Raw genomic sequence first — 13,344 nt, forward strand, 5'->3', positions numbered from 1 at the left:
GGTCCGCCGCGCGCGCCCAGCCTTAAAGGAGCTGTGTCCTCCTAGTCCGTAGTGTTCAAACTGATGAGACACGCGAGTTTTCGGGTACGCTGTGGGTGGGATGGGAATGAATGCGGTGGTGTAAGTAAAGCTCCACTCTGCTCTCGCGCACCCCCCCGACTCGAGGCTGCAGGCAAGGGAACTTGAGGACGGCCTTCTGGAGGAGACGCTGGGGCCGCGAACCCGCGTGCTCAGCGGCTGGGGACAGGGAGGGCTCCGAGAGCCGACCCGCCAGGGTGGCTGGGGAGGTGAGTACGGGGCCTTGAATCCCGCAGGTCCACTCTTTTTGTGGGGACGAGCCTGCGGAACCTGTACCGCACTGTTAATTCTTTGGCAGTCATGGGGCGTGTCACTGACATTACTGCGACGACACAATTCGGCCTGCAACCTGTTTTACCCTAAAGAAGGACGAGAATAGGGGAGGCTAAAGTCTCTCCTTCGCCAGAAGAGGGCGCCCTGGAGATCTCTGTCCTCTCCCTTCGGCTTGGTCGTCGCGAGGCTCACTGTGGGCAGAGACGGAAGAAGATGCTTCTCCTTGCCATTTTGGGTGCATGTGGCTTATTATCTCTATTACTGTCTGCCTGTTGGTGAGAGGGAGGACATTGCCGTGCAGCTATGGTCAGCTAACCCTGGAGCCCTGCCTAGAAATCTGGTGGTGCGCCACCAGGGTGCAGGCAATGTGTCCTCTAGGCAAGTGTTTTAGGCCACCCTTTTTATCTTTGCCCATTGCTTGTCTTAGCTTTGAATTTTTTCTTAACGTTACTGAAATTTGACCCGTTTGAAACACTACTTTAGTTTCAGGCCTTTTTCTAATTACTGTAACCCGCAGGATTGATCTGGGTCTTCTCCAGATGGATATTTTCTTTGGTGTGAACTCATCACGCGTTTTAAACTTTACGTGTTTATTCATTTGTCAACAATTGCTTATGGAGTGTCCATAGGCTGCGAGGTCAACAAATGCTTATGGAGTGTCCTTAGGCCGCAAGGTGCTGGGGATGCGGCAGAGGACAAGCTGGGTCCTGCCCTCAGGTAGCCTTACAGGTAGCCTAGGAGGAAGTTGGCGCCTCTGAGTACATACATCCCAGGCCTAACCTAATTAAGGGGTTAACCATATTAAGGCTGCTTTGTGCTACTTTGTAACTCTCACAGGCAGGGCCTGATACAGTCTCTGGACAGTATAAAAAGCACACAGGTAACCTATCTGGTCACTGGTTTACATTGTCAAAACCATCAAAATGTACACTCAATGTTTATACATTTTTACTTTATGTACATTATACCTAAATAAAGTTGATAAAGATCTGATGTTGACTCCCAGTTACCTCACCACCAACTAGTCAGAAGAATGTCCACAAGTCAATCGTGACCTACTCTTTGAACACTGGAAGACTCCTCACTAACCCCCTTCATGGCAGGACACATAGTCTTGATTAGTCCACTGTGGCCCCCTTTGCCTTTCTGCACTGGTGCACAGAGGCTGAATTTTGGCAACATGAGTAGTGATTTCCTCAGTCCTTGCCCAAAGCCATTTATTCATGAAACTATAAGGAAAAGGACATGAAAACCTTTCAAGGACTGTTGGATACAAGGTGTGAGTTGAGGTACTCAATCTAGGGACCCAAAGCATCCTCATGTAACTCCTTTGTTGAAATGGATGGATAGGGGTCAGGTAATAAATGGAGTTTGGACCCAGTTCTGGCTCCTGGTAGGTCACTGGCTCCACAGACTCACCTGCTGGTCATTTCCCTGGTTCTCAGAGGACTGACTGGAGCAGCTATACTTAGGTACTGGTGATAACCACACCGGTTCTTTGTCCTGTGTGGTAAGGGCTGGTAGAGAAAACCAAGTAGACAACTGAAACCACCTTACACTCCCCAGTGAAGGTTTTAAGTCAAAAACAATACTATACGAGGTGTATGGCAAGTAATAGTGCTCCTCCAAACTGAAATAAGCAGGAATAGTAGTCTTTATCACATGCCTTTTCCATCCATCAGTGTGCTCCCTATAAAAACTAGATTTGTTTTGGAGGATAGCAGTGGGTTACCATAAGCTCAACCAAGCAGTAGCCTCCCAATTACAGATGTGAGCTGGACATGGTATCTTTGCTAGATCAGATTAACATGGCCTTAGATATACAGTTTACCATCAATCTGATGAAGTGAAGTGAAATCATTCAGTCATGTCCAACTCTTTGCGACCCCATGGACTGTAGCCTACTAGGCTCCTCAGTCCATGGGATTTTCCAGGCAAGAGTACTGGAGTGGGTTGCCATTTCCTTCTCCCGAGGATCTTCCCCACCCAGGGATTGAACCCAGGTCTCCCTCAGTGTAGGCAGACGCTTTACCGTCTGAGCCACCAGGGAAGTCTTATCAATCTGATAAGTGTATTCATTTCCATCCTTATCAGAGGACCGAAGCAGCTCACATCCACTAGGACAGGACACAGCATACACTCACAATGTTACCCCGAAGCTATGCTAATCTACCCTTTGCCATTGTTGTGTCCCACTTTCTGCGACCCCATGGCCCTTTGCCATAATATCATCTTTTATTTATTTATTTTTGGCTCTGCTAGGTCTGTGTTGCTGCATGGGCTTTTCTCTAGTTGTGGAGAGCGGAGGCTACTCTAGTTGCAGTTGCAGCCTTCTCATTGAAGTGACTTCTCTTGTCTGGACCACAGGATCTAGGGCATTTGGGCTTTAGTAGTTGTGGTTCCTGGGCTCTAGAGCACAGGGTCAATAGTCTGTGGTGCATGGGTTCAGTTACTCCTCGGCATGTGGGATCTTCAGGGACCAGGGACCGAACCTGTGACTCCTGCACTGACAGGTGCATTCTTTACCACTGAGCCGCCAGTTAAGCCCCCATAATATAATTTTAAGGACATTGGCCATCTGGACATTTTGCAGAAGGTCACACTGCTTATTATGTTGAATGATCAAATGAGTAAGAAGTGGCAAATACTTTGGAAGACTAAGATACATAGATTCCAGAGGGCAGAATAAAAGCTAGATGAAAATTCAGAGGGTTACCACATCAGTGAGGTTTTTAGAAATCCAGTGGCTTGGGGCATGCCCTCCCATCTCCACTGCATTAGAACAAATTATTATCTGCCATCTCCCACAACTAGGAAGAAAGCACGATGTGTGCCAGGCCTTTTGAATTCTGGAGGCAGCACGTTCCATATTTAGAAATACTGCTCTCATTTATTTCCTTCATGACAAGGAACACTTACAGCAGGAACGGGTTGTGTAGCAGATCGAGGCTGAGGTACAGGCATCCCTTACTCGTGGGCAGTGCAGCCAGTGGGCTCCACATGGACACTATGGGACTAGAGTTGTCTGTGGTGAGAAAAGATGCCACGTGGAGGAGAGCAGGCTTGTAGCACAAGGCCCCAGGGCTTGCCCATAGATGCAAATCTACGCCATCTGCATCAGAGAAGCATTCAGAAAAGAGACCATCCTGTGCTAATGGGCCCAGGCAGAGATTACACACCTAACCTGGGACATGAAGTGACCAAGTATCCAGATTTGCCACCAGGAGCTGGGTTCTGTCACATTCACCAAGGCTTAAGGCTGGGAGGGGTCAGCAGCATTCCATCATAAGGTGGAGGTGGTAGGCCTGGGAACAGCCATGAATCAGAGAATATAAGCAAGCTGCATGAGCAGCTGGCCCAGGCTCCTGTGTCAACTACACTTTGTACCAGCGCCTCTGTCTCAGCTCATATGAGTGTGGATTAGCTTTCTATTGCTGCCTAACAGTATTATATAAACTTAGTGGTCTACATTAGTATATACTAATTATTTAATAGTTTCTGTGGGTCAGAGCTTGTGCATGACTTAGCTGGACCCTCTTCTTCAGGTTCTCACAAAACTGTGATCGAGACATCGACGGGCTGTTATATCATCTGAGGATCAACTAAGGGGTGATTCAGTCCCAGCTGCATGTACTTATTGGCAGAATCCAATTCCTGGCCCACTGCCACATTGAGGGGCTTGGTTTCTGGTTGGCTGTTGGAGAGACGCCCCCTTTAGGTCCTTGTCACCTGTTCTTTCCATGTGGCAGCTCATAACATAGTCACTTGCTCCTTCAAAGCAAATGAGTCATGAGGAATGCCTTGCAAGATGGGCTTTACCATCTTTTTTTTTTTTTTAAAGATTTATTTATTTATGGCTCCATTGGGTGTTCATTGCTGCATGTGGGATTTCTCTGATTGTAGTGAGCAGGGGCTGCTCTCTTGCCGTGGTGCATGGGCTTCAAATTGCAGTGGTTTCTTTTGTTGTGGAACATGGGCTTTAGGCACGTGGGCTTCAGTAGGGGTGGTGCACCGACTCTCTTGTTGCTTGGCATGTGGGATCTTCCCAGATCAAGGACCAAACCTGTGTCCCCTGCATTGGCAGGCAGATTTATGACTAGTGAACCACCAGGGAAGCCTGGGCCTTACTATCTTATGTCATGTATTATGTACGGAGTCTCATGGACATCGCATTGCCTTTGCTTTATCCCACTGATGAGAAGCAAGTTGCAGAACTTTCCCACGCTGAAGAGGAGATTACCTGAGAGCGTGAACACCAGGATGCAGGGGTCATGGGGGCCACTCTACAATCTGCCTGCCTCAGACTGCATGGAGGATTCCAGTGACAAGCTGAAAGAGGAGGATAAAAGCTAAGCTTGGCACATGGTCTCCTGGTATGTGAGTACAGACAAAAATGGACCACAGCTGCTCTGCAGCCTCACTCGGGGTGGCTCCTGGAGACTGTAGGAAGGAATATCCTCCTCTAATGACAGCAACAGGCAGTGCATATGGTCATCCACTTTGTGAAGAAAGGGAAGAGGCCTGGGCAAGGATGCCCAGAGACTCATGGGTAGTGGTCATACTTGGCTGGTTGGCCAAAGACTTGAAAGGAGAAAGACGGGGCAATTGGGGATGAAGGTGTCTGGGGTAGGGGGTGTGTGGCACGTGGACCAAAGCAGTGGGCATGGAGTGTGAACATCTTTGTAACATCTGTCAACACCCAGTAGCGAGCATCTCCCCTGGGAGAGGTTCAGTTCAGTTCAGTCACTCAGTTGTATCCGACTCTTTGTGACCCCATGGACTACAGCATACCAGGCTTCCCTGTCCATCACCAACTCCCAGAGCTTGCTCAAACTCACACCCATCCAGTCAGTGATGCCGTCCAGCCATCTCATCCTCTGTCATCCCCTTCTCCTGCCTTCAATCTTTCCCAGCATCAGGGTCTTTTCCAATGAGTCAGTTCTTCACATCAAGTGGCCAAAGTATTGGAGTTTCAGCTTCAGCATCAGTCCTTCCAATGAATATTCAGGACTGATTTCCTTTAGGATGGACTGGTTTGACCTCCTTGCAGCCCGTGGGAAAGGTACTATCAACCAAACAGAATAACTCTTCCAGGTGTCCTCAGCCAGCCCCTGCCCTTGGCCATCCTAGTGCTGGCACAGTAATTTCATGAACAGAGGCCATGGTGCCAGAGATTTGGCTATGCTTGAGTCCAATAGCATGGGCCATTCTAGCTTCTGTACTGTTCAAAGTCCAACCTGCTGTTTACAGAAACCAGTGAGCACTCCTCTCCCCTTAAGCACCATCTCTCAAGGAGACCTACCACCCTTTTTCTCATAAAGACAGAAAATATCACAGAAACAAATTCCTACTCTCTAGATTGTCCTGAATATCTTTTATCCCCAGAGTAATGTTTCTCAGGACCTTCAGAATCACTTGGGCTTGTCACTAGTGAAGATTTCCACCCAACCAACCTACTGAATCTCTAGATATGGTGTCTGGGAATCTGCATTTGTGGAATATGGAGGGCTTAGTCAGTGGCCTTTGACTACAATTCAGTATCCTAACTAAACTTTTCCCAGAAAACAATACAGTTGTTAAGAGATGGGGAAAGAAAATATAAACTTAGGAGTGTCAAATTGAAAAATCACTTCACCATCTTAGTAGGACAAACCCATTTTTCAGTTGCCAATTCAGAAACACAGGGTCCCTGTGAGCCTGGAACTGTGCTCCAGGTTGTGATGGGAATGAAAAACATAAAGTTCAGATAAGAAGGAAGAAGTCTACACACATAAAACCTCAGAATTGGAAGACAGCCCCAGAGGTGTGGTCCTGGCCCCTTCCCTCTTCAGACAGGCAAACAGAGGGTCAGTTTCACACAAGTTTCCAACAGCAGAACCAGGTCCCCTGAGCCTGGCTTACCAAGAAGTTCTGATGAAATGTCACTGCAAGTGATGCCAACAGCAAGGGTTCTAGGAATTCAGAGAGGCCTCCACGCCCTGTGGCTGAGTGAGCTGGAGCAGGGCCTTGGACTGGTCCCTGAGAGGAGATGAGACTCCAGGCAGAACGCAGATTCTGGGGCCTCGGGCATCAGGGGCGGGGGATTCCAAAGGTGTCAGATCAGCAACATCAGGACCTCAGCCCTGTCCAGCACTTTACACAGCGCTCCATCTGTGGTGTTATCACCCCAGCTCATTCCTCCGCTACCCTGCCCCCCTCCGTTTAACCACAGGGGACTGCTGGGCATGATAACTCATGCTCTGGGTGAGGCATCCGGGACCCCAGTGACAACGCAACAGGAAGGGCACTGGGAGCCACTGAGGAATGGGAGACAGGGCCTCTGGAGAGAGCCAGGCAGGAGGGGCCCTGTACCCAGAGGGAGTCATAGTCAGAGAGGCTTTGGGCTGGAAAGAGAAGAGTGGGACCCGATGTGTGGGACACAGCAGGTCAAGGAGGGCAGCAGGCACCGTGGTTTGGGACAACTTCTACACATACTTCCCTTGTGGCCTGACCCCCTGTGACCAGGAGGCCTGGGGACACCAGAATTTCAGGCTCACTGGGGAGGGGCTCTGGCTGCAGGCGGCTTTGCAGGGCAGCGTGGTGCCTGGTATAAGGTCTCTCCCCATCCTGGCAGGGACCTGAGCCTAAGGCAGGAAATCCAAGCCGCAGGCCCACTGTAGCACCTGGACAACTTCTGCCTGTCACATGGGTAACGAAGGTGGACCCAGGCACCTTTGAAAATTACTGAACTGCCTCCAAGGGAGCATGTTCAGTGATGACCTGGAGCCTGGCTTGAGAAGTTCTTGGGTAGAGTGGAAGGAAATGAGGTTGAGAGAGAGGGAGGTAAGCCTCCAGTAGCAGGCTGAGGAGTTCAGCTTTAATACAGGTGAAGACTGGGTGGGGAGCGGGGTGGGTGGAGGGGTGGGGCGGGGCGGGCGCGGGAGGGGGGTGCGGAGAACTGGGACAGCACAGCTGGAACCACACCTGAACATGGAATGTGATCACCGACCCAGGGGTATGTAAGTCTGCCCCACCAGCATACACAGTTTGGGATCATCGATATTCTCTTTTGGTGCACGTAGGTAAGAATAGAGAATGGTGGGCCCACTGGTATTGCTTAGTTCAGTATTAACAGAGCTAACTGTCACAACTTAGATGGGCCTAGAATCAAGACCTGCAAGGAACACAGCAGGTGGGCTGAGAAGTGGGAGAGGGTGCCAGGACCAAGTGATCTAGGACTGCAAAATGTCTTCTGATGTATGAGAGCAAGAAAAGCTTAAATACATACTTTCATATACATTTAAGTACATGGGTATAATGTTTTATGTGTGTGGTGGCCTTATCCCTTTAATATTTGGTTACCCAACTGTGTGGGTGTAAAATAAAACAGGCTTCAATCTGAGTGCTGATTTTTTTTTCCTTTTAGTCGGAAATCAGCTTCTACATGAAACATGCAAAAAAATCTCTGGCTTGAGTAAATTTTATTTTTATCTTTAAAAGAAGTATCATATTTTGAAAGTTTGTGTTGATTGATTATCTTAGCTCACTGGAAGGTACTTTTGATTTTTATGAGAACGGTACCAATCCCCTCTCAGTGGTTATTAGTAACTCTGATTTCTCTTGGTTCTAGACTGTTTGAAAAGGAAATACACACTTCAGAGATTTACTGGTCTAAATGTAGGTCTAAATTCGGATTCACACAGCAAAACTCTGCAAAAGGTCCTGATCCAGCCTAGTAACCTATGCTAGTCCTGAGAGCCCTCCTTTCCTGAAATCTAAGCCCAGCTCTGCTCCTTTGAACAAGTTACCTAATCTCAATGTGTCTTAAATTCTTAATCTTTAAAAAATTTTTTTAAATTAATTTATTTTTTAATTGAGAGATAATTACTTTACAGAATTGTGTTGGTTTCTGCCAAACATCAACATGAATCAGCCAGAGGTATACACATGTCCCTCCCTCTTGAACTTCCCTCCCATCTAGGTTGTTACAGAGCCCAGTTTGAGTTCCCAACTTTACAAAGGGAGGTTACACCTTGTAGTCTCCCTGTGGAGATTCAGTGAGATGGAGCTCCTAGCACAGCACGTGGCTCAGGGGCTTCCATTCACATTAGCACAGTGGTACTATCCAATACTTCAAAGGCAGGGGAGAAAGTTCTGGGGCTTCTTTAAGGCAGCTCTAGCCACCCCCACCCCCCCAAATCAAAAATAACTTGTTGTTCAGTTGCCCAGCCGGGTCTGACTCTGCAATCCTATGGACTGTAACCTGCCGGCCTCCTCTGTCCATGGAATTCTCCAGGCAAGAATATTGGGTTGCCACTTCCTTCTCCAATGACTCTGTTGATACACTAGAAATTGTCCTAAATTTTGCATATACAATGCTTACCTCTCTTTTTCATTAGACAAAAGAAAATTCTGGAACCAAAACAAAATACAAAAATACAGTTTAACCATTTAAAATCTGTGCAGGTGGAGAAGGAAATGGCAACCCACTCCAGTATTCTTGCCTGGAAAAATCCATGGACAGAGGAGTCTGGCGGGCTGAAGTCCATGGGATTACATGACTGAGCATGTGTGCACGAGGGTGGAGGAAGATGGGTTGGTAGCAATAAAGTGGTAGAACTAAAAAAAAAAATTAAAAAAAAAAAAAAATCTGTGCAGGAAGAGCTGCTGCCCAACCAGTAGAATCCAGAGTGGTTCCATTCTGCCATCTGGTGGACTGAGGGAAAAGAGACATTTAGAGCAAAATAATTGCGGTTCAAGTTTATCATCTGAAATTTACCGCAAGTTTTTTTTTTTTAAACTATGAAACATTATTGAAGGTTTATAGCCTGCCAGAGGTGTGTTGAAATTTTATAGGTATTTGGCTTATTTACCTCATTTACATTTTACCTCATTACATATTACCTCATTTACATTTATCTCATGAATTAAGTTCCATATTTAGTTCCTCTTTTAGAAATTAGGTAAGAGAGGAATAGAGAGGTAAAGGAACTTGCCCCAAATTATACAGCTAAGAAGTAGAAGTAGAATTTAAAAAGTGTCCTCTGAATAGTATAACTTAAACTCTCCTCTTAACTTAAACTTATTAATAAGTTCAATTAACTTTTAAAATGCACAATAACAATCCAGTGTTCTAAACATTAAGCCCTAAAACTAAATTCCTCAAAATGTTTATATTTACATGCTATGAGTTCTGAAGACTGTCTGTGGAAGAAGAGAATGCTCTCAAGTTCTTACTGTGAATTTTTCTGGCCCACCTTTCCCATCTATATGACCCATTTCAGCAGAGCACTCTGCATTTATTCTGTCACACAGACTGGGAGTAGCCCAGGGCCTCTGAGGGTTATGTCTTCCCCCAATACTGAGTGAAATCAGTGGGGTAATAAAATAATTCCATTCATGTAAAAAAAGTACACTAACATAAAATGTTGGTGTAACCAAGATAGGTATTTGTCAGGGCCTGTGTGTTTGAATTAGTTTTTTTGCTGGTGTATGAGTGCACACATTTTCTGTTTTTATTTCTAAAGTCATTTCCTTGGGTGTTCATGAGGATTTCCATTTTGACTGGGATGAAGACGCTGGCAGCCCCACAAAGTTAGTGCCAGCAGCTTACCTGAAGTGACCAACGGTGTTCTGAGACTGTTTTTCACTCTGGTTACTAATATTAGCAGGTGCTATTTGTTGAGCTTCTTTGATGAGTCAGGGACTGTTCTTGATGGATATACATAATGCTAATCTTTCCACTAAACCTCTAAAGTAGTTACTGCTATCTTCACTTTGGATGAAAACTGATGCTTGTCACCACCCACCCCCCACCTCCATGAGCAAATCCTGATGGTGCCCAGGGCTTGACTACAGTGAATAATCACTGATTGGCTGGTTGGCCCTTTCAAGTCAGTTTACTTCCCCTGGAAAATGAGAAGCTCTGACTAAGAGATCTCCTCTAAGATTTTGCCTGATTGTAAGAATTCCTCTGCAAGGAGCTGTGGGGGTCTCAGAAGTGAAAAGATTTTGTCCCTGCCACCAAGTAGTCCAGGGCCCCATGAATCGCTGAGGCCACACACAGAGTAGGATGTAGTGTAAGAGCAGATGGTTTTGAAAGGACATCACAGCAGGCATCTGTGTGACCTTCCACCACCTCCCACCGAACCCCTTTCTCTACTCTATCCTTGTCTTCTTTCTCTGTTCTTTGTTTCATGTGTCCTTACCACGTCTTTTCTAACTCCTTTTTCTTTTCTTTCTCCCTCTGCCTTGCCCTAGAAAGGTGTTTTTCTAACGGTGGGTTTTAACCCATTAGTAGGTCACAAAATCAACTCAGTAGGTCTGAACCAGCATTAATAAAAATGAATTAACACAATACAAACTATTAAAGGGTATTAATCACAGTGAAGGTAATATGTGAAACATGTCAGTGTGTCTGTCTGCATGTGTGTGTACACTGTGTCAAGATGCAAACTTTACGTATTTTATGACATTAGGAAAACCCTGCTCTAGACTAAAACAGGAGCTCCTACCCTCACCTGTGGTTCCAGGAGCCGAGGAGCCCGTGTCCCCAACAGGGAGGTGGCATCTGGGTCTTGACACTGCTTGGAGGATTGGTCATCAGCTCCAGCAAATCTTACCTGGAGGCAAGGGATGGCCCAGATGACCCTATAATAATGCAGTCAGTGCTGGGCCAAGTATTCGAGGGCCCCTGGGCTCAGCTGAAACCCCCGCCCCTCACCCATCCTGCAGGGCTGGCAGCAGAGAGGGGACTGGAGCCCCAGCAGGTCATCATGTCACCCCAGGAGCAGCTTACCCCAAGGAATGGCTGGAACTTGTCCTCAGTGCTTTCAGTTCCCTTATTTCCCCCTATGTTCTATCCCTGGGACACGGGCAGCCAGCTTCCCAGGAGCTGGAATTAAACCAGGCTGTGCCCTTGCATCCCCAGCGGGTACCTCTAGGGTCCCTGACACCTGGCATTGTCTGGGGCACTTAGGCCATGGCCCCTGGAGATGCAGCTCTGCTTCACACAGGGGTGGTCGAGGGCACGGCTGCTCTGCTTCTCCCTAATAACCTTCCAGCAAGACCACCATCCCTCTGTCCTCACTGTTTGCCCCTGGTCTAAGGCACCCAGGCTGGATGATTGCCCTAAAGAAGCATCTCTGGGGGTTCCTGTGAATTCTCCGAAGTTACATCAGGAGGAAGGCAGTGGGAGGCACCTCCCAGGGCCAGGCTCTCCTCTGCTCCCCCCACCGCCTCCCAGGAGCCAGAATTAAACCAGGTTGTGCCCTTGCATCGGGCAGGGTTTCTGGATGCTGCCCCGCTGCTTCCCGTGTTGCTTGCACAGCCCTCACTGCCCTGCTCTGGGGAGGACACTGGGCCCCAGGACACAGTTTGGGGGGCCTCCCACTTGCTCGCTGCTTGCTCCCAGAGATACTGTGCCCCACCCCACCCCACCCCAACTGCAGGCTCCTTCCACTCCCTCTCCTCTGCCAGTCCTCTGCCCAGAAGAGGGCCTCACCCCAAAGCCCTCCCCCTGAATTCTCACCTGAACTAAAAACTCTCTCATGCACTCAGATTCCTGAGGGATCTGGGACTCAGCTGATGCTCAACCTGGGGCTCTCTCTGCAGATGTTCGCCTCCCTTACCTGATCTGGGAGCCTGCGCCATGTATATGATGTGGGGTCGCTTCCAGCTGTGTGTTTACAGGCCAGCGGAACTAGACCAAGTGATAATTCCTCTCTCATCTCAGTTTCTCAGCTGTAAAATGGGGCTAAGGTCCTTAGAATTGTGTGAGACTTCTCTTTTAACAAATAGCTGACATCCTAGTAGGCACACAGTAGGCTCCTATTTGGTGGGGGTGGCTGTTTTCTGCAGTATCTTTAACAACAGCTTGTCTGTAACAGGACAGCCACAGTGGTGTGGCTAATTGGTTAATTAGCCAATTCTTTGACAAGAGAGGCAAGGTGTTTTCCTCCCTCTGATTTTCCTTCGGGGGGCCGGGGGGAGAGCAGTGACTTTTGGCAGAGGCCGCCAAGGAGATGGGAAATGGGCAGTCATCAGGGACGAGATGGAGGGAAGCAGGGCGGGAAGGAGGGACAGCAGGAAGATCGTCAAGCGCAAAAAGACAGTTTTTTCCTGAGGACAGGGAGGTAGGGCTATGAGCACCACGTGGACACTTCTTCTCAAAGAATTCTGAGTTGGAAAACGGAATATGGAGATCACAGACCCCCACCAGCCAAGGTGAAGCTGTCTGCTTTTCCAGCAGAGGGTGTGCGGGCGCAGGAAGGGGACCTGAGGCTGAGAACGGACACTCACTCCAGACCCCGAGCCGCCCGCGGCCGCCTGCATTCCGGGGAGCCGCTGCTTTGGGTGCGAAGGCCGGCCCGCACTGGAGCAGAAGCGGCAGAGGGGCCTGCGAGCCCGCGGATCCGCAGTCCCGCGCGCGCGACTGGACCGTCTTCCCGGAGCCTGAGGAGCGAGCGGTCCAGTTCGACGCCGGTCCACTCCTCCTGGGAGGCTCAGCCCAGCCTGGGAGGAACCCGAACTGGCACCCGGGGGCAGCAGACCAGCCCGAGGGACAGTTTGTTGTTGTTTTTTTCCCTCATTTCTATTTAGTTCTTTGTTGCAGTTGTTTAGTGGCTCAGTCGTGTCCGACTCTTTTGCGACCCCATGGACTGTAGCCCGCTAGACTCCTCTGTCCATGGGATTCTCCAGGCAAGAATACTGGAGTGGGTTCCCATGCCTTCCTCCAGCAGGGATCAAACCCTGTGTCTCCTGCATTGACAGGCCCGTTCTTTACCACCTAGGAAGCCCATTTACTTCTTTAGCTTTCTAGTTATTTGATTTTGTAGTTTTCATCTTATTTTCAAACTTATTTTTTTTCCAAAGGTCATTTTCAGTTACTTATCTTCAATTATTTTTGAATTAGCTTTGATAATTATTTATTAATACATAAAATTATTTATTTTTAGACAGTGTCTGAGTTATTTTTCAGTTTCTCTTCATTTATTGTAGTTTTGAATTATTTTT

General features: G+C 48.1%; 1 protein-coding gene across 1 annotated transcript in view; it reads left to right on the plus strand.

Moving 5' to 3' along the window:
* Positions 1 to 13: 13 nt before the first annotated feature.
* Positions 14 to 13,344, plus strand: part of ADIPOQ (adiponectin, C1Q and collagen domain containing) — a 34,824-nt gene continuing 21,493 nt past the window's right edge. The window contains exon 1 of the mRNA XM_061167905.1: positions 14 to 287. The gene's annotated coding sequence lies outside the window, so the exon portion shown is untranslated. The remainder of the gene's footprint in view (positions 288 to 13,344) is intronic.

The sequence above is a fragment of the Dama dama genome, chromosome 19 (genome assembly GCF_033118175.1).
Source record: "Dama dama isolate Ldn47 chromosome 19, ASM3311817v1, whole genome shotgun sequence".
Lineage (NCBI taxonomy): Eukaryota > Metazoa > Chordata > Mammalia > Artiodactyla > Cervidae > Dama > Dama dama.